This window comes from Lynx rufus, unplaced genomic scaffold (assembly GCF_022079265.1).
Source record: "Lynx rufus isolate CCGP_SWC_20201006 ecotype Redwood Valley unplaced genomic scaffold, mLynRuf1.p SCAF_5, whole genome shotgun sequence".
NCBI lineage: Eukaryota > Metazoa > Chordata > Mammalia > Carnivora > Felidae > Lynx > Lynx rufus.
The window spans coordinates 31,600,480-31,619,329 of record NW_025814867.1 but is presented as its reverse complement, the minus strand read 5'-3'; positions in this window follow the sequence as shown (position 1 = coordinate 31,619,329).

Genomic DNA, 18,850 nt, shown 5'->3' with positions numbered 1-18,850 from the left:
GGCAATGGTATTTCTGTGGAAGCTCTGGATGCTCACACCCATAGCAGTCCTCGTTGAGCAGATGGAAGAAGAGATGACTGAAAGAATGAATGAATACTGCCAGTATACTCTGAGCTTACAAAGACTCATTGGGTGAGTCAGAGTTATTAATATAAATAGTTACAGTGGCAACAATATGTCCCAGTGACAGTCCTATTTTAAAGATTAACTTTAAAATCTATTTTAAAATGTTGTTCTAAATTCTATGTATGTTCTCTTTTGCATTCCTTTGAGGACTTGAGTCTGTTATTTACAATGTTTATTACTTTTAAGCATATGGGAGTACATATGATGCCTGTCCACTTTTTTCTAGAGCTAGTAAACATACTGGGAACAGGACCAGGATGATCATATTCACTCTGCTATTGACCTTGTGCAGGCTCTCCAAGGTCGCTAAGGTGGTTGGATATTTCTAAGAATTGACTTGTTTTCAGCAGGAGCTGGGTCTCCTGCCTACTAACATTTGTAATCTTTCCTTACTATCTAGCCTGCTGTAAAATTACTAGTACAGTTTCCCCAGGCAATGACTTTGTGATTTTCTACTTTTTTATTGATCAATAAACAGTTTTAAACCAAAAAACCCCACAGTGAGAATAGAAACTTATTTGGTACTTGTAACTACCTGCCTTGGAGAAGAAAGAGGGATTGGAAAGATAAGAGCCTCAGGCTCCTGCTGCCTTTTTGATGCCAACACCACTAGAAAAATGCAGCCATAAGTTAACAAAACAATACTGTGTCTCCACCATGCTAAATAACTGGTTGTTTCCCCTAAAATTGACCCATTGTTTCCATGACCCCTGGATATATACAGCACCCCCTGTAAACTTCCAAGAAGGCAGGCTCTGACTGTTGTGTTCACTGCTAAGCACAGTGCCTGGCATAGAGTTAGCGTCCAGGAAACATTTGTAGAATAAATGATTGAATAAATACTATAGCGATCAGACTTGGCACTAAGAGGGTAAATTTATCCCTCTGTTGTATTGGGACTGTTTTCCAGTAATTTCCTTGCATAAGTCTGATCTCTTCAGCTTGACTTAAGGATAGACCTTAATCCCTATGTGTTTTTTATTCTTTGTGGCAGCAAATGTAGTTTTATGATCATGGAACTACCTCTAGGTAGTCATGACTATGTCTCCAATGATTATGACTTTTTGTCATCCAATTTGTCTCCTTTTGGTTTTGTTTTTGGGTAAGTAGGATTTTGAAATAAGTTTAGAAGATAAAGCAATATTTTTTAGTAAAACCAAATCAATAACCACCTAAAGATAACAGAAAATTTGTGGTTTGAATTGAAAATTGCCACATGGGCACATTTTGAAGCCAGAGAGAGGTTTCTTCTCACATTTGTTGATATCATTTGTTTAATCCAGGGAGTGTTTGGAGGTAGGATGAAGTGAAAGTATGCTTTTTGAGGGAACAATGTTGTGTCATTTTGCTTTCCTGATGAGAAATGTTGAGAAAGAGTCGATTTCTTGTTTTCTTGTTTTCTGTGGTGACATCAACTGATCAACTCTTGTAGTCTGTGTAATGCTCATAACCCAGAGGTGACAAATTCAGTGACAACAGTGGTAGGGTATCAGGAAAAAAAGGAAGGATGTAAGAACTAGTTTATAGTTCATCAAATGTTTCTTAAATAAAAAATGTGTTAGGGGCGCCTGGGTGGCGCAGTCGGTTAAGCGTCCGACTTCAGCTCAGGTCACGATCTCGTGTTCCGTGAGTTCGAGCCCCGCGTCGGGCTCTGGGCTGACAGCTCAGAGCCTGGAGCCTGTTTCCGATTCTGTGTCTCCCTCTCTCTCTGCCCCTCCCCCGTTCATGCTCTGTCTGTCTCTGTCTCAAAAATAAATAAATGTTAAAAAAAAATTAAACAATATTTCTAAAAAAAAAATAAAAAATGTGCTTTTATTCACCAGACCTGGAATCATGGCCAATGGGACCTGGAGGGACCTTGGGAATCTTTTTCAATCTGCTCATTTTACATGCAAGGAAACATCCAGAGCAGCTCATGACTGTCTGAAGTCATATGGCGAGTGAGTGGCAGAGCCCTCCCACTCTGGACCCTAGCCATGATTGTGAATAAGGATCTGTCCTCTACAGTGACACCCACAGGAAACAAATATTGTTCCAGTTACAGATGGGGATCTCAAGCAGCCATATCCCTCTATGTCTTTGTTGGTCAGTTCTCTCCCAAGTGGGCTTTGCAGGTTGCCTGGTTCCTTGGGCCCCAGTGGGGCCTTTTCCAGGGCATTGACAGGAAGCCCGGCGATGCAGCTGGGAGTGAGGTTCACTGCCGTGAGGCACGCCAGGAAGGTAGTCCAGTGCCCATGGGCTCTGCGTGTCATGGCTCCAGCCCAGTAGACCCAGTAGCAGTGAGGCATAAGGCCTTTCACTCAGCCAACTGATGAAAACTCTGTCCTTTTCAAAATGTCCCAGAAAGCCAAAATAACTCCTATTTCCCACACAATGTTAGAGCAGATTTATGCCCCTTTAAGAACACATGTGGTGTAAAAAGATGAAGGGAGAGAGGGCCTAAAGTTTTACATATGGCACAAGGTAATCCTAGCCGAGTTGGCTTCTCTAAGGAGAGTGCCTGCAGGGTATAATTAGAACGGAGATAGCCATCCCAACAGATCTATACTTGAGCAAATCGTGGCTAAGACAAAATTGGAACCAAGGCTAAATTTATCAATAACAGGGTTTAAAAAAAGGAAAAGAAGACAAATGAAGTTGAAATTTCTCCTTGTTTATTTTAATGTGCAGAACATTTTCTAGCTGATTTATGCCACAGCTTCAGTGTATTTTTCATTTTTTATTTATTTTTCAGTTAATTGGATTTCCAGGCATTGCAGCCAGCCACGGCAATTGATCCCTGAAAAGATGGATTTATTGCTTAGACAGGCAGAATTCTGACAATCTTCAGAGGATGGAAAATAAAAGAAAACAGCCCATACACAGAGCACCGTGGGTCACCATCGGGTCAGACCAGCAAGATATGTTACAGCTGGCAGGTTTATGCTAGAACTTCAGGACAAGTAATCTTCTCATGAGATGGGCAACACCAAGACCCAAGATAATGTTTTGTAGGGTATTGTCAGTGATCCATGCTTAGGAAGAAACATAGTCTAGGATGGAGACCCCAAGGTAGATGTTAGATCTCAGACAGATTGGACCCATGGTTGGAGAATTGGTTAAATTTGAAACAGCTCACACTTTTCGTGGTTCAATATGGAATGAGACCTTATGCTGTCTGGTAGGTGACTCTGTTGAAATGCCATAATGGCTCATGGTGCAAAACTAATACGGAACTCATGTCTTCAGCTACTGTTTCCAGAGGGTCCTGGAAATTTGTCAGTTGAAAAGCAGCAGGACACTGCCTTTAGCTCTGCAAAGGTTTGACATACACCTGACCATTCACTTGTCCATCCATATAATAATTTTTTATTGAACCCTTACACAGGCTAAGCACTTCATCTGGTGCTGAGCATAGAGGAATGGATAATAAAAATAGAGTTCCTACACTTGTGGAACTTATAGCCTATTGGTCAAGTAATTACAAGTTTACTGGAAGTTCACAAAGAGGGGTTCAGGGAGCTTCAGGAGCATATTACAGGTGGGCCTACTCTTTTCTGGGGCTGGGGAGGGTTTCCAGGAGCATATGCTATCAGCTGAGACCTGAGAGACTGAATATCCCAATGGACAATGGTCAGACCAAATATAAAATAGAACTCTGACCCATAATCTGTAGCAACTAGCCCAGCAAGCCAACCCATCATCTACAGCAACCAACTTAGGCAACCAGCCTGCTATCTGTAAGTCAGGCTATAGAAAGACCACCATCTCTAGCAACCAGCTCCAGAAAGCCACACAATAATCCCTGTAACAAATGGCTGGGACTTGATTAATAACAAACAGTTTCCCTAATTTCTGTCCTGACTTCCAACTTAGGATCAACCAGAGAAAGCCAAATATGTACACTTAACCAATCACATAGGATGTTCCACTCTAGTTATCCTGCCTACTATTGGTTTCTCATACCAATAGCTTCCAGTCAGGGCACACCTGAAGCCTTCTCTTTTCGCATTATAAGACTTTCCTGGGGTGTCTGGGTGGCTCAGTCAGTTAAGCATCTGACTTGGGCTCAGGTCATGATCTCTCAGTTCCTGGGTTCGAGCCCCACATCGAGCTCTGTGCTGACAGCTCAGAGCCTGGAGCCTGCTTCAGATTCTATGTCTCCCTCTCTCTCTGACCCTCCCCTGCTAGCACTCTGTCTCTCTCTCTCTCAAAAATAAATAAACATTAAAAAAAAAAAAAAGACTGTCCCACTCCTCTGCCTGCTTTTGAGTCTGCCAAAGTGATATCACCCAAGTGATATCTCCCAAGTGATATCACTTGGGTATCACCCAAGTGATAGTGGTTGACTCCCTTGATATAGCAAGCTCTGAATAAATAGCCTTTGCTGGTTCTCATTTGGTGGGTCTTTGTTTATTCCACAAACCTCAATGAAGAATGAACATGTGTGGGCCAGGCAGTCATGGGGAAAAGAGTATTCCAGGAGAGGAACAGCACTTGCAAAGTCCCTCAGACAGGAAAGATTAAGGTATACTCTTTAAACTGGAGAATTGAACATGACCAAAATGTGGAAGGTGAGGGAGAGACTGGCATGAACTGTAGCTGGGGATAAGGTTTGGGGTAAAGTGGTTGAGATCATGCAGGGCCTTGTGAGCTATGTTGATGATTTTGGCCTTTATCCTAACCAGAGTCTCTTTTATGGTGGATGCACGGGGTTTTCCTCTTAACTAGTAAGTTTCCATTGTGACTGATCTCTAGCTCCCATCTGCTGCTGTTTATGTGAGCTCCTACTTCCTATCTGAAGGCCCAACTGCTTTGAGACTTCCTTGTTTTTGTGCGACAGATGCACAGGCAAAGAGATCTTGCTGTGTGAGTTCTGCTCATTGTCAGGACCAGCTTCCTTGACCTTCTGGGCAGGGGTGAAGTAAGTCCTGGCTTGTCTAAGCTCCTTTCTGGGACTGTGCCCAACTGACCGTAGGGAGAAAGGTCAAAGTAGCAAAGACTGAGACTTATCCCCATATCTGTTCTCACCTTTATCTATAGTGATAGAATATATGGCCAGTGAGATTAGAGACATTTCTCAGTCTTATGTGAAGCTCAGTAATAGACTCTTTGTCCAAGGTTGGGCTGATGGAATATGAGGGGGAGTGATATATGCAACTTCTGGAACATGTACTCAGAGGAAGAGGGCATGCTCTTCCTTCCTTGCCAGCTGGATTGTAGAGGGGGTCCTGGGGAGCCATTTTAGACCAGAGATGGCACGGCAACCAGAAAGAGTGCCATGATTGATAGAGACTGCTTACATCTGGAAGTTTAGGCAAGATAGAAATATATGTTGATCTTTTCCAAGTCACTATTATTTCATTCTCTGCAACCACAGATGACCTACGTCTTAATTCAGTGGTTCTCAAAGTGTAGTCCCGGAACCCATGGGGGTGATCTATGAGACTCTTTCATGAGGCTCACAAGGTTAGAGCTATTTTCATAACAGTACTGAAACTTTATTTGCCTTTTTCACTCGTTCTTTCACAAACATATAGCTGAGTTTTCCAGAGGCTACATGATGAGCAATATCATACCAGGTTGAATGCAGAAGCTGGATATACTAACATAAGCCAGATATTAAAGAGGTTTTCAAGGGTAAGAAAACAATGCCACTCTTGTCAATAAAAGTTTTTTTTTTTTAAATATAGCTTTTTAAAAAAATATTTATGTTTACATGCTTATTATTTTTAAACAAGCTAATGAAGAAACATTAAAATAATTTCTCCATTTTAATTTCTAATGTTAAAAATGGGAGGATGTAACCATTTACACAAAAACACTTTGGTGTTGTCAATAACTTTTAAGGGTATAAAGAAGTAAAAGATGTTGGAGAACCATTGCCCTAACTAAAGGTTGTTTGAACCTTCCTCTTGATGAGCAGCTCTATGTCCCATGCACCTATGATTTTTGGTGTCACCTCGGGTGGTCACCACACTTTCCTCTTTCTGTACCCCTTCTGATCTCTTCTCTCTTGGTGTCCTTTAACTATCCAGGAATTGACTTTAGTTTATATAGAATTGATTGGATATTTCATACACTCACTCAATAATGAAGCACCTAATACAGGCTAGTGATTACGCTTGGTGGGGGGGTCAAGGATGACCAGAAGAACATGGCTGCTTCTTTGGTTTGGCTCACAGTCTAGCAGTGGAGAGAGGCTGTAAATAACTAGTGGCAGCCCAGGCACTCATAGGGGATTGTATAGGACAGGGAGGTGATCCAGGAAAGGAGATGATCATCTCTTCCTATGGGGAAGTGGGCATAGTGGGTCAGGGAGGTTTTAGGGCAGAGGTGACTTTGAGGGAACATGAAAAAGAAATATAAAGCAGCAAATTTATATGTAAGGAATGCAAGGAGGGAGAAGGGCATGCAGCTGAGGAAATAGCAAGAGCAAAGGCACAGTGACTTCATGGGGCAGGGTGTTTTTAGAAAAGTCCAAGTGGTTTGTTATAGGATGAGAAGCTGGGAAGGGGCCAGGACCCATTAAGTAATGGTAAAAAACTTGACCTTTATTCCTAAGACAGTGGGAAATCATGGAATAGTTTTGGGCATATTCACCTTTTGAACTGTAGTAAAGGTTCTTCAACTTGTTTAGGGGCTCTGTTCACTTGCTTCCAAGAGATGCTGCAGTGCTTGGCATGACTGTTGGGTGGGGCCTCTCTAGAGAGAACCCTTTTCAGGCTCCTAGCAGTCCATTAACAGCCCTTCCATTTTTTTTGTGGAGTGGTACAAATGATTCTGAGTATGGATGGCAAGATATGTGTCCTTTTGATTCATTGGTGTACATGAACCACCCAGGCATTAGTCTCTATACTCTAGAGAGGGAGGGGCTATACAATAATTAGAAAGAGCTATCTTTACCTTTAATTATGACTACTTAGAAGTTATAACTAATTATAACTTTATGTTTGTAACTAATGACAATATTTTTGAGCACTTAAAATATAGGCACTTCCTATATTATCCCCCTTTTTATTATAGGGTATTGAGGCACGGAGAGTTTATGGGATTAAATACTGCAGTCTGGACCCTGAGGTTGCACTCTGGACTATGACCCTGCACTGCCTTCTGGTAAGGAGTAGGAAACTCCATGGAACAGGCTGGGGGATCTGCAAGAGGCTGGAGGTTCTACAGGGTAAGTTCATTCTGGTAAGAACTTTTCCCTCATCACCAAGGCCAGAGTGACTGGAGAATACATGGGTTAGAAGCCCAACCAGCAGCTTCAGTATTACCTGGGAACTTTCTAGAAAGGCAAATTCTTAGACCTTCAGACCTACCGAATCAGAAACTCTAAAGTTGGGGCCCAGAAAACTGTTTCTAACAATCCCCCTGAGTGGTTCTGATGCATAGTAAAGTTTGAGAACTGTTGGATTTGAGATACATTTCTGGGTAGGGGTGTGGGACGGATGGAAGGAGGGAGCCTAAAGCTCTTTTCTGAGGTTGTTGCCATCACCAGAGTAAGAAATCAGAGCCTGAAATCAAATCCTCAACCTGGGCTGCACTTTAGAATCATCTGGGGTAACTTTTATTTTATTAAAAAAAATTTTTTTAATATTTGTTTATTTTTGAGACAGAGAGAGACAGAGCATGAACGGGCAAGGGTCAGAGAGAGAGGGAGACACAGAATCTGAAGTAGGCTCCAGGCTCCAAGGTGTTAGCACAGAGCTCGAGGCGGAGCTCCAACTGATGGACTGCGAGATCATGACCTGAGCCGAAATCAGATGCTCAACCAACTGAGCCATCCAGGCGCCCCATCATCTGGGGTAACTTTTAAAACATATTAGTGCACTGGTTTCACCACAAACCTATTTGATGAGAATCTCTGGGTGACAGAACCTTGCCATCAGTTTTTTAAGAAAAATTTCCCAGGTGATACTAATGTGCAGCCAAGGTTAAGAATCAGTGGTTCTAAAACTTGAAGACGCATCAAAATTTCCTGGAGGGCTTGTTGAACAGAAGCTATTGAGCTCCACTCCCAGAGTTTTTGATTCAGTAGGTCTGGGCTGGAGCCTGAAGATCTGTATCTCAGGTTCCCAAACAATGCTGATGCTGCTGGTCCAGGGACCATACTTTGGGAATCACTGCCTTACATTTTCATCAATAGCCCTAGCAGGTTGAGCAGAGCAGAGGCTCTGGAAACTAAACCCAAAATAGGAACCGGAGGTCCCCCTCCTACTACAGTTAGCTGAGCCAAGCCAATGTGTCTATGATGTGATTGATCTCGATGAAGTGAAAGTTTTAGTTAATTTCCTATATTTTTACCTGCTAGACATATTTATTACTTAAATTTTTAGATGTAAAATTTGTTTTTCCCTAATTACAGTGGCTGCTTGAAATTTGACAAAGAAAGCCTGATTTTCAGAGATTTCTCAGTTTTGTCCCTTAAAGGATTTCCCCTACATGTGAACTTGCAGAATGCAAGTCCTCTGAGGGGAATGCTAAGGTTTGAGTTCTCATTTGAGATCTGTAGTCAGAAATCAGGCTTTTAGAACGTTCATAGTTATGGGGCATTCAACGTAATACTCATTGCTCAAACAACTTCTGAAAATAGTCCAAGGCAATTTAACTTTTATTTCCTCTATAGAGCTTGTCACCATTTATTAATCTTAATTTCCCTCAGCATCACATGTCAGATGAGAGACTGATTTTTCTCTTCTGTTTCCATAACATTAATATTTAAATGGCAGAGCGTGACACTCATAAACAGCTACGGAGGAGTGGGGTGATATTTCTAGGAAGGAAAACCTAGAATAAGTGCCATATAAAGTCTTTTTCCCTTAAAAATGTCCAAAACAGAGCCAAGAAAACATGCAGGTGCACCTTGAAGCACAGAATAGAAAGATGAAGAGGCATTGCCTGTGAAATGAATAATAGTATGTAAAATGAATGACATTGTTTCAGAGATTTCCATTATAAAACTGAAGAAGCACTGGGGAGGTAGAGGCGGATGGCTGTGCAGGTGGAGATGCTGGCAGAAATCTTTCTACTTTGAACACGAATTCAGCTCACAGAAGAATCCAAAGCACGTTCTCCGCTTGGTTTGTGGCTCCAGGAGGGAATTCAATTTTATTACTTTAGATATCTATTTGGCATCAGTTATGTGCTAGGCTCTGGGCTACAGGTGGCAGGAACACCAAGATGGATGAGGCAAAACCTTAACCTTCAAGCAGCTGGTAGAGAGGATCAGGCATAAGCCCTAGTCCCAGGAGACCTGCGCTAAGGAGAGATGTAAACAAAGTGGTGGGGCACATCCCAGAGGGCAGAGGGGGGATTAGGAAGGCATTGAAAGGAGTTTTGAAAGACAAGAGTCTTAACAAATGTAGATCAGAGATTTGGGTAAAGGGAGCAGTACTGATTCACTGTACATTTCCAAAGTATTCACTGAGCTCTTACCTCATGTCAGGTACTACCCCGGGTTCTAGGGATGTCAACATGAATAAGATTTTTTTCCTGCCCTCAAGGAGTGGGGAAAATAGGCAAGGTCAATTATAGTAGGGCAAAGGCTTCCTGAAGGAAGTGATGTCTAGGCTGAGTCCTAAAGGGTGAGTGGAGGTTAACCAGAAAATGATGGAAGGAAGTTGAGAAGGGAAAGCACTCTATTCAGAGAGGGAAGAGCAGGTACAAAACCTTGAAGAGAGGGTGTATCAGGCATTTGTGGAACTGCAAGACCCACCCCCCCCCCGGGGGGGAAGCATAGAGTGTTAGAGCAAGGAGAACAGGAGACAAGGCTGATGTGGTATGGGGGCCAGAGCAAAAAAGGCCTGGCTTTTGGACATTTGCCCATGCAAAGCGTTTAGGTTTTTCCTATAAATTATGGGGAACCATTAGAGGATTTTAATTTGGGCACTGTATGACCAGATTTAAAGTTTAGAGAGACTGGCATGGAAGAGGGTTTGGTAGAAGGCAAGACCAGATGCAGATGATGGTTTAGGAACTTATGACAGTAGGACAGGTGTGACATGATGGGGGTTGGTAGACTGGGTGGAAAGGGGGGTTAGGTTAACAAACTAGAGCCAATAGACTAGTTGCCTGAGAGGGTGTGTGGTAGGAGAGAATAAAAAATGACTCCAAGTTTTTTGGTATGGGCCACATAGATGGTAGCACCACTAGAAAGTTAGAAAATAAAAGAAGAGTAGGCATCAGTTGAGAAATGAGATTAGATGGTGAGTTATGGGCACATTGAATTTGAGGCACTTGTGGAACATTCAGATCAAGAAGTACAAAATTCACAGTTGGATGCATGAGTCAAGATAGGGATCTAGATAGCAGTTGAAGCCATGGGAGTAGAAGAGATCACCCAGGATGAGAGTGCAGGATGAGAAGGAATAATGAAAGATATTTCTATTGCCATTTCTTTCTTTTTTTAATGTTTATTTGTTTATTTAAAGTTTTATGTATGTATGTATGTATGTATGTATGTATTTATTTATTTATAGAACACACATAGAGGAAGGGCAGAGAGAGGGAGAGAGAGAATCCAAAGCAGGCTCTCCACTGTCAGCATGGGCAGCCTGACGTGGGGCTCAAACTCACAAACTGTGAGATCATGACCTGAGCTGAAACTGAGAGTCGGATGCTCAACTGCTCAACTGATTGAGCCACCCAGGCACCCGTTACCATTTCTTTTTAACACTATATTCATGATTCTGGACAGTTCAATAAAGTAAGAAAAGAATATTAGAGGCATAGGGATTAGAAAGGAGGAAATAAAACAGTTAGAAAAACCCAATTACTCTACCGACAAATTATTGGAAAATATATGAGAGTTTCGTAAGGTGTCTGGGTATAAGATTAATATGAAAATAAGTTGTGTTCCTCTATACCAGTAAAAACTATAAAACAAAATTAAAGAGAAAACGACATCTACACAATTAAAATAGATTAAAATCCAAATAGATTTAAAAAACCAAGTATCTAAGAGTAATTTAGCATTAGATGTGAAAGATCTCTAGGGGAAAATTACAAAACCTTATTAAAAAATGTTAAAGAAGACCATGAGGGGCTCAGTCGGTTAAGCGTCCGACTACAGCTCAGGTCATGATCTCACAGTTCCTGAGTTTGAGCCCCGCATTGGGCTCACTGCTGTCGGCACAGAACCTGCTTCAGATCTTCTGTTCCCTTCACTTTCTGCCCCTCCTCCCCATCTCTCTAAAAAATAAAATAAAACATTAAAAAGCAGACCTAGATAAAAAGGAAGATACTATGTTCATGGATAAGACATACTTAATATCATAAAGATTTTAATTATTATCTGTAGATTCAATATATTTCCAATAAAACCCCCAGGGTTTTTCATGGTATTTGATAAAGTGATTCCAAAATTCATATGAAGGGGTAGAGGGCCAAGAGTAGTCAGGTTATTTCTGAAAAGCAAGAGCAAGGAGGAAGGACTATGTAGATTGCTATGGGGATAGACAAATGGACCAGAGGAATAGGTTAGGGAACCACAGATGAAACCTCAGAGTGGGTGTGTGTGTGTGTGACAGATGTGGCATATCAGAACAGTAAAAGAAAAAGAGTGATCAGTAAATGGAGCTGGAAAAAACTACTTATCTACTATTTATATGGAAAAAGATGACATTGGATTCTTGCTTCATACTATATCAACTCCAAATGGATTCAAAATTGAAAGATACCTTAAAGAAAATTGAAAGACAAGTTATAAACAGGTAAAATACTGAAAGTATATAGAGCTGCAAAGGATTAACATTAAAAAATGTAAATAACTCCTACAAATCATTAAGAAAAGTGCATGTACACACACACACATCAGTAGAAAAATGAAAAAAGCAAATGAATAGAAAAAAAATCACCATATGACCAATAAACTTGTAAAGGCATGTTTAACATCATTAGTGAACAGAATAATGCAAATAAGAACCATGATGAGATATCATTTCACATCTATTTAATTGGGTAAAAATTAAAATGTTTGACAATGCCAAGTAGGCTTGCAATAACTCTGGGAAAGAGTTTGACATAATCTCCTGAAGGTGAACATGCAATCAGTTCAGAAAAGAGTTTAGCATTGTCTTCTAAAGTTGAATATTTACATTTCCTATTGCTCAGCAATTAATTTCCTAGGTATGTATCCAAGAAAAACTCTTGTTCCATGCATAACAAGATTCAACTACAAGAATGATCATAGCAGCATTGTTCACAATAGCCCAAACCTGGAAACAACCTAAATGCCCAACATTAGTAGAATAGGGAGCAAATGGTAAAATATTCCCATGACATAATATTGTCTGTTATTATCTAAAAACAAATGAACCACAGTAACTTGCAACAATATGGATGAATCTAAGTATCATCATGTTAAGAAAAAAAGTAGTCTTCCAAAGGTTACTTACAGTACGATACCCCTTTTAAAAATAAAGTTAAAAACAGTAATATATATACACATATACATATGCTTTGTATATGTAATTTATATTCTACATGTAGATATATAATACATGTAAATGCAATAAAATTATATACAAAGGAAAGGAAAGGAAGGGAATGAAATTGGGATTCAAAAGGATGCTTATATCTCAGGTGGGGAAAGTAAACAGGAAGATGGAATGAGGGGTGGGGGGAAGCATATGGTTAGATTTAGATCCCTGTCAAAGTTCCACGTTTTTTTTGGGGGGGGTGGTGGTGCATTCATGAATGCTTCACACATTATTTAAGATAACTAAATAAAAGTAGCTCAGGCATGGACCTATGATGAGAGGATCATCAATCAAGGATTATGTTGAATCCAATTCTGTGCATCTGTGGTCCAATTAGAGAAAAATAATTTTCTTGAATGAATGAATGAATGAATAGAAAATCATCAGTGACAGTGATCAGAGAGAAACCTGGTGTAGGCAGATCTTTACTACACTACTGAATTCTATAACAGGATGTACTTACTTGCTGGGGCATCTCTTTGGGGAATTACAAGTGAATCAAGGAAATTTTGGAAAAATAAGTTATTAGGGTAGGTTTTGCCTTGCCTAAAAATGTTCCTAGGTTATTCCTAAAAATTATACCATCTATCATCCCTTTATAACTTTAGGAATGCAGTCCTTTTATGCTTTCTTCTTACATTTTTTTCTGTGCCATTAAAGTGAGCTGCTATTTGGATGATTTGCAACTGAGTTATATGATCTAAGTTACGTGGACCAAAGGAGACCTATTTATTTTTTTTTTTTTAATTTTTTTTTCAACGTTTATTTATTTTTGGGACAGAGAGAGACAGCATGAACGGGGGAGGGGCAGAGAGAGAGGGAGACACAGAATCGGAAACAGGCTCCAGGCTCTGAGCCATCAGCCCAGAGCCCGACGCGGGGCTCGAACTCGCGGACCGCGAGATCGTGACCTGGCTGAAGTCGGACGCTTAACCGACTGCGCCACCCAGGCGCCCCAAGGAGACCTATTTAAAGCACAAGATTTCTATTTTAAATTGTTTAAAATAGATAAAGGATACAGAGAATTAACAACACCCCAAATTTCTAATATGATACTTTAAGAGTATTTTAAATTTTATACAAATCATTTTCCTCCTATTATTATCAATTAAAATTTCATCCAACTTGAATTCTATCCCCAGAGTGTTATTAGACTCTTTCTCTCTCATCCTGAATCTTGTAAGTTGCAGCTCCACTGTTTAGTTGAACCGCCCGCTGTGGCCTGCCCACTTCATGTGACCAGCAGAGACCCCAATAATGGGATTTTCCAGTTACCTGGAAGTGCAGGTAACAGTGGTTGACTGTTGACCCAACTTTATGAGAACAATTCAGAAATGGTTTTCTTGTTACTCAGCAACACCTGCCCTTTACTTGCCCTAAAGAGTTGTTCAAAATGATGACGGTTAGTAATGAAAACTCTTCTGAGGACGCATCCTTAAACATCCATCATGTCATTTGTCCCCACAGCTTCCTTTCAAGTAGGAACTTTTTTTCTCATTAACTCTAATGAGTTAATTCACACACTTTTGCCTCTGATTTTCCCATTTTGAGGCAGAAATGTCTTGGGGGGTGGGAACCATTCTGTGTGTGATGGGGGTCAGAACACTCCTCTGGATGTGAACGTTCTCATAGCTACACACTCCTTGGTTCTAAACTCTTCTCCCATTAAAAAAAAGCCAGTTGGTCACCAGCTGTTGTTTCTATTGCTCCAGAATTGTGCCTGGACGTTTGGGCTTGAGATAGAACTATATCTTTTTGCTAATTTCTTCCCTTTCTCCCAGTTAGTAAAGTTTCTGAGGCAGAGCCATAAAATGTAAGGATCTTAATAGAGCATAACACAGGTGCTCTGACCTCACTTTCACAAATTCCCAAATTTCCACAATGAAATCTCTTTTAAACCACACTTAGATTTCATTTCAAATGTTCTCTTGTCAAGGATAAGCTTTCTTTCAGATAATGACAATGCAAACTTAATTTCCAAGATAGATAAAATGTTCCACTAGATCATAAGCCCCTGGAGGAGAGGGTGCTTCATATGACCGTGTCCTTGGAGCCTAGCACCTGGCATGGTATATAGTCAATTTTAGAGATTGGAGGTGAGGTTTTGGGCTAATGTGATGATTTGATAGCCTGGATATTCAAATCATGCTCTGTTAATCTTCCCTGTCTTCCCAAGGTCTTCCTGGGAAGCTATTAAGCTTGCTCCTCAGGCAAGCAACCTAAATACCAGTTTAGGATTCTGCGATGAAACTGGCAAAGAGACATGGTTCAGATCTGAGGAGAAAGTGGGACCTCTCACCTCTCTGTCAGCCCCTAACCTGAATCTTAGGGCCATGATACTCGGGCATGGCTGTGCAGAGATAGAAACAAAGAGCAGATAAAGGTGGCTTGTCCCAAGAGTGATTCGGAGAACATTTTCCAGCCAGGTCTCAGAGTAGAAGAAGACTAAATTATGGTGGCTGACCCACTTCTAGTACCAGGACCTACATGAGTCTGAGGCCAAAAGGCGAGCACTACACCTGCGTGCTGATTTTAGAGCAAAATAATCCTGTCTGCTAGAAAAAAGTGGCCCCACTGACTGTCCTGATCAATAAGATTAGCAATTCCTCCTCTTTAAAGGGAGAGCTGATAAGAGAAGTTGAATAGGAACAAAAATGGTGAAGTCCTCTCTCCATTGCTGAGCATTCAGTACATGTTTGTTAAAAGAATGAATGAAGTCAAGTGGTGTTGCTAAGGAGTTATTACTAAGAGAGATACCATTTGCATGCAAATTTTATATTATTAGCAACTAGGACCCTCTAGCAAGGAGGGTGATGGGAAGGGCCACTATATCACTTTTCTGAATAGGATGTGGATGGAGAGGAATTCCACCAGTATTGTGCAAAAGCCTGAAGAAGGAGCTTGGCTTTAGTTATCTTATGTTTAAGACTATGATGTCAGGTAGACAAGTTCTGGAGACACTATCGAAACAGGAACGAATTTTCATGTGAAAGTTCAGAATATTGGATTTCCTCTTCACTTTCCCAGTCCAGTCCCCTTTTCCCCACAAATGGAAGAAAAAATCCAGGCCCTAGTTTCTAGGAGATGCCAAACTGAGCCAGAGCTAGTAATGTTTGGCTTCCACATTTCAAAAGCTAATAGAAACTGGAGACAAGTTGGGAAATAATATGCACATTTGCATAAATGTTGGGAATATTGCATAAAAAGTTGGGAAGTACTTGGAATGGAAAATTATACCATTCAAAGGAGAGGGTAGGGGCAGCTCTATCTCTTTAAGAGAGTCTTTATCTCAGCTAAAACACCGTAGAGGAAAAGGTCTGAGGTTGCATCAAGATATATTTAAGATTGGGAGAACTTTTTGACATAAGGATTATAAAAAATCAGAAAATCCACTTGTATATTCCCACCTCAAAGCATGGTGTCTATGAGATGATAGAAAATGTTTTCTCATTGAATGACCAGGTCATGGAATTGCCATTCTTGAAGACTTTTATGACCAGCACATGATGCTTTGCATTTTTGATGGAATAGTGACAATTGAGCAGATGATTTCTCACCTCCCATCCAGCTCCTTAAGTCTACAAATGGCCCGAATTGGTTGATTGGTTACTCCAGGAGACCCTAAAGAGTATCTAGAAGCCACAGGTAATCTTTTCTTTGCAGCACGAATCCACACTCCCACCCTGGTTTTCCACCAGAAACATTTAGACTTTCATCTCTATTGGAAAATTGCTGTCATTGTTTCCTTTCTATGTGCCGTTATATATTCTAATCACTGAGGCTGTGTTACTCAGGTCCCTCTGATACACATCAATGCAAGTTATACATGTGCGGCTAGGAGGGGAGAATGAACCTCTAAACTGTAGTCAAATTGGTTTCCTAAATGATGCTGCACGTTTTAACTGGAATTTGTGTAGTATTCTAGTGGAAAAAAAAAGGTGGGGGTGGAGGGAAGGGTTCCTTTGGTTTTCAGGCTGTTAACTGTAATTAGCCTGGTTTCTGAGATGTAATTATCTTGCAATCTCAAAGCAAACACCCTAGAGGAAATTGCACTGTTAAAGACAGCATGGCATTAAAAATAAATTATTACCCCAGTGCCTGCTATTGCTGCTTATGCTTTGTGATTTGTCAGAGTTTCCGTTAGCAAGAGCTTGTTTAAGGCTGGAGATGTGCAGCCATGTTGCCACTGTTTGTTCTAGAGAGGTGGGAGGTGTGGTTTGCTTAGTTATAATAGAGTGATTGTCCCACTCACCAGAATGGCTCAGAGGTCAAGGAAATAGAGCTCTGGGAGTCCTCTTTAGCAGTGGACATTGATGAGTGAGTAGAGTGGGGCACCATAATCCAAAGATCAGGCAATTCAAGGTCTCCATAAAGAAAAATTAACTTGTTTGGAGATGACTGAGAGGAAACAAGTGAAATTCCAGTTATTTTAGGGACAAACACTGAGGGATCATGAATCATTGTCATGAATCCTAGCGCCTGGAAAGACCTTACTGTGAGGTTTGGAATCAGAGACTTGTAGGTTTGAACATAGGATTGTGCAGGTGGTGTGCTCCACAAAAGCTCCCCCACTGAGGTGATAACAGAAGGCTGACATCCCACCAGTGCCCCCTGACCAAACTTTGTGTCCATGGAGCTGCACCCAGTCAGAGGGAAGCACACATTTTCCCAATTTGTCTACTCCATGGGAATGCTTTACAGAATTTATCTGACCAGAATAATTGTACCATACTTTTATGTGAGTTCTATAGGGTAAAACTTCACAGCCCCTTAGCACTTTGTCTTTGCTGTTAATTTAGTGCTGGGGCTGGCATATCTATCTATCTATCTATCTATCTATCTATCTATCTATCTATCTCTATATCTCAGAAGGAAAAAGGGGCAGGGAACCCTATAGAATTTGGAGTTGAAGATATGATAGTATAAAAAGGGAAGATATGGCCATAGTGAGGTATATAGAAGGATGAAAGAGGAGTGTGGGGGAATTTCAATAATTCAAAGAAGGCTTGGACTAACTGGAAATTGTTACTTTTCTTCCATTGGGCCAAGCTGCTTTGTGTTGGAAGTAATTTGACTAACTGGAATCCACAGATTTTTATTAAGAAAACTTCATTTTGGCCCATATCACTACTTTTCCCTTTTAAATTTCATTCGTATCTCTGATGTTTTACTAAATGAATTATGAAATGGAAGGCAAAGTAAGTCTACCCAGGTTGATATCTCACCATCAGGAATATAAAGTTAAATTTTCTCAGAGCTATTAATTGAGGGTTATTAACAAAATATACAAAAAATACCCACTCTAGTTTTATGAATTTTAACTAGAGTAGAATGTATGCCCAAAGATCATTTCTTAGGTTGCTATAACTCTGCAAGTGATTTCACCACATTGGCTCAATAGATGCCTTATTGGATTCTTAAAGGCTAAAGGGCAAGAGGAAAGTTCACGATTTCCCTTTCAAAAAGTTTTGTGCCAGTATTTAAAAGTTTGAAAAGAATTTCTTGGTTTCAAGCCCAAAACTTTTTTTCTTCTTTTTTTTGGGTAACTTCTTTGAAAACAGAAACTCTTGGTAAACAAAAAAGTGACCTTACTAATTTAACTCTCAATTAATAAATAACATTGCTCGTCTAATAATATGAACAACAGTGCAAATTATAATGTATTCTTTTCAGACTTTAGAGGGGATATATATGAGGATTTCCATTTATGGCAAGTTGGTGAACTAATTAGTTGGTGAAGCCGAAAATTTCTCTTGACAACAACAACAACAACAATAACAACAACAAAACAACACTAGAATATTGAATAAAATGGAATGGACACCGTAAATGCATTGCAGAATTTTCTGGAGGTTAGGAAAGGAAAGACTCAGGGACCAAAACATGAAAAAGAAATAGAAAATTAGAGTGGCAAATGTACATTCAGTTCAGCTGCCCTGGAATGTGTTGCCAGTCTCAATAAGCAGTGACTTCAGTTTAAAGACCACAAGAAGTTGAGGCCCTGGGCGTTCTTACAGCAAGATGTTTGAACTGAAACCCCTCTCTCCCCCAAAAGCCTTCAAAGGGCTGCACTCTCAGTAAAATGGTGACTGAAAAGTTACTGGCAAAAAACAAAGCAAAAAAACCCCAAGAACCCTATAAAAATACCCAGCTGGCTTTGCTTAGTGGGGAAAAATGTCTCATGAGAATTCATAAGGACAATCCTATTGTCCTTACTTTCATGCTCCAGGAAATCCAAGAAAAGAAATTAACATGAAATTGGT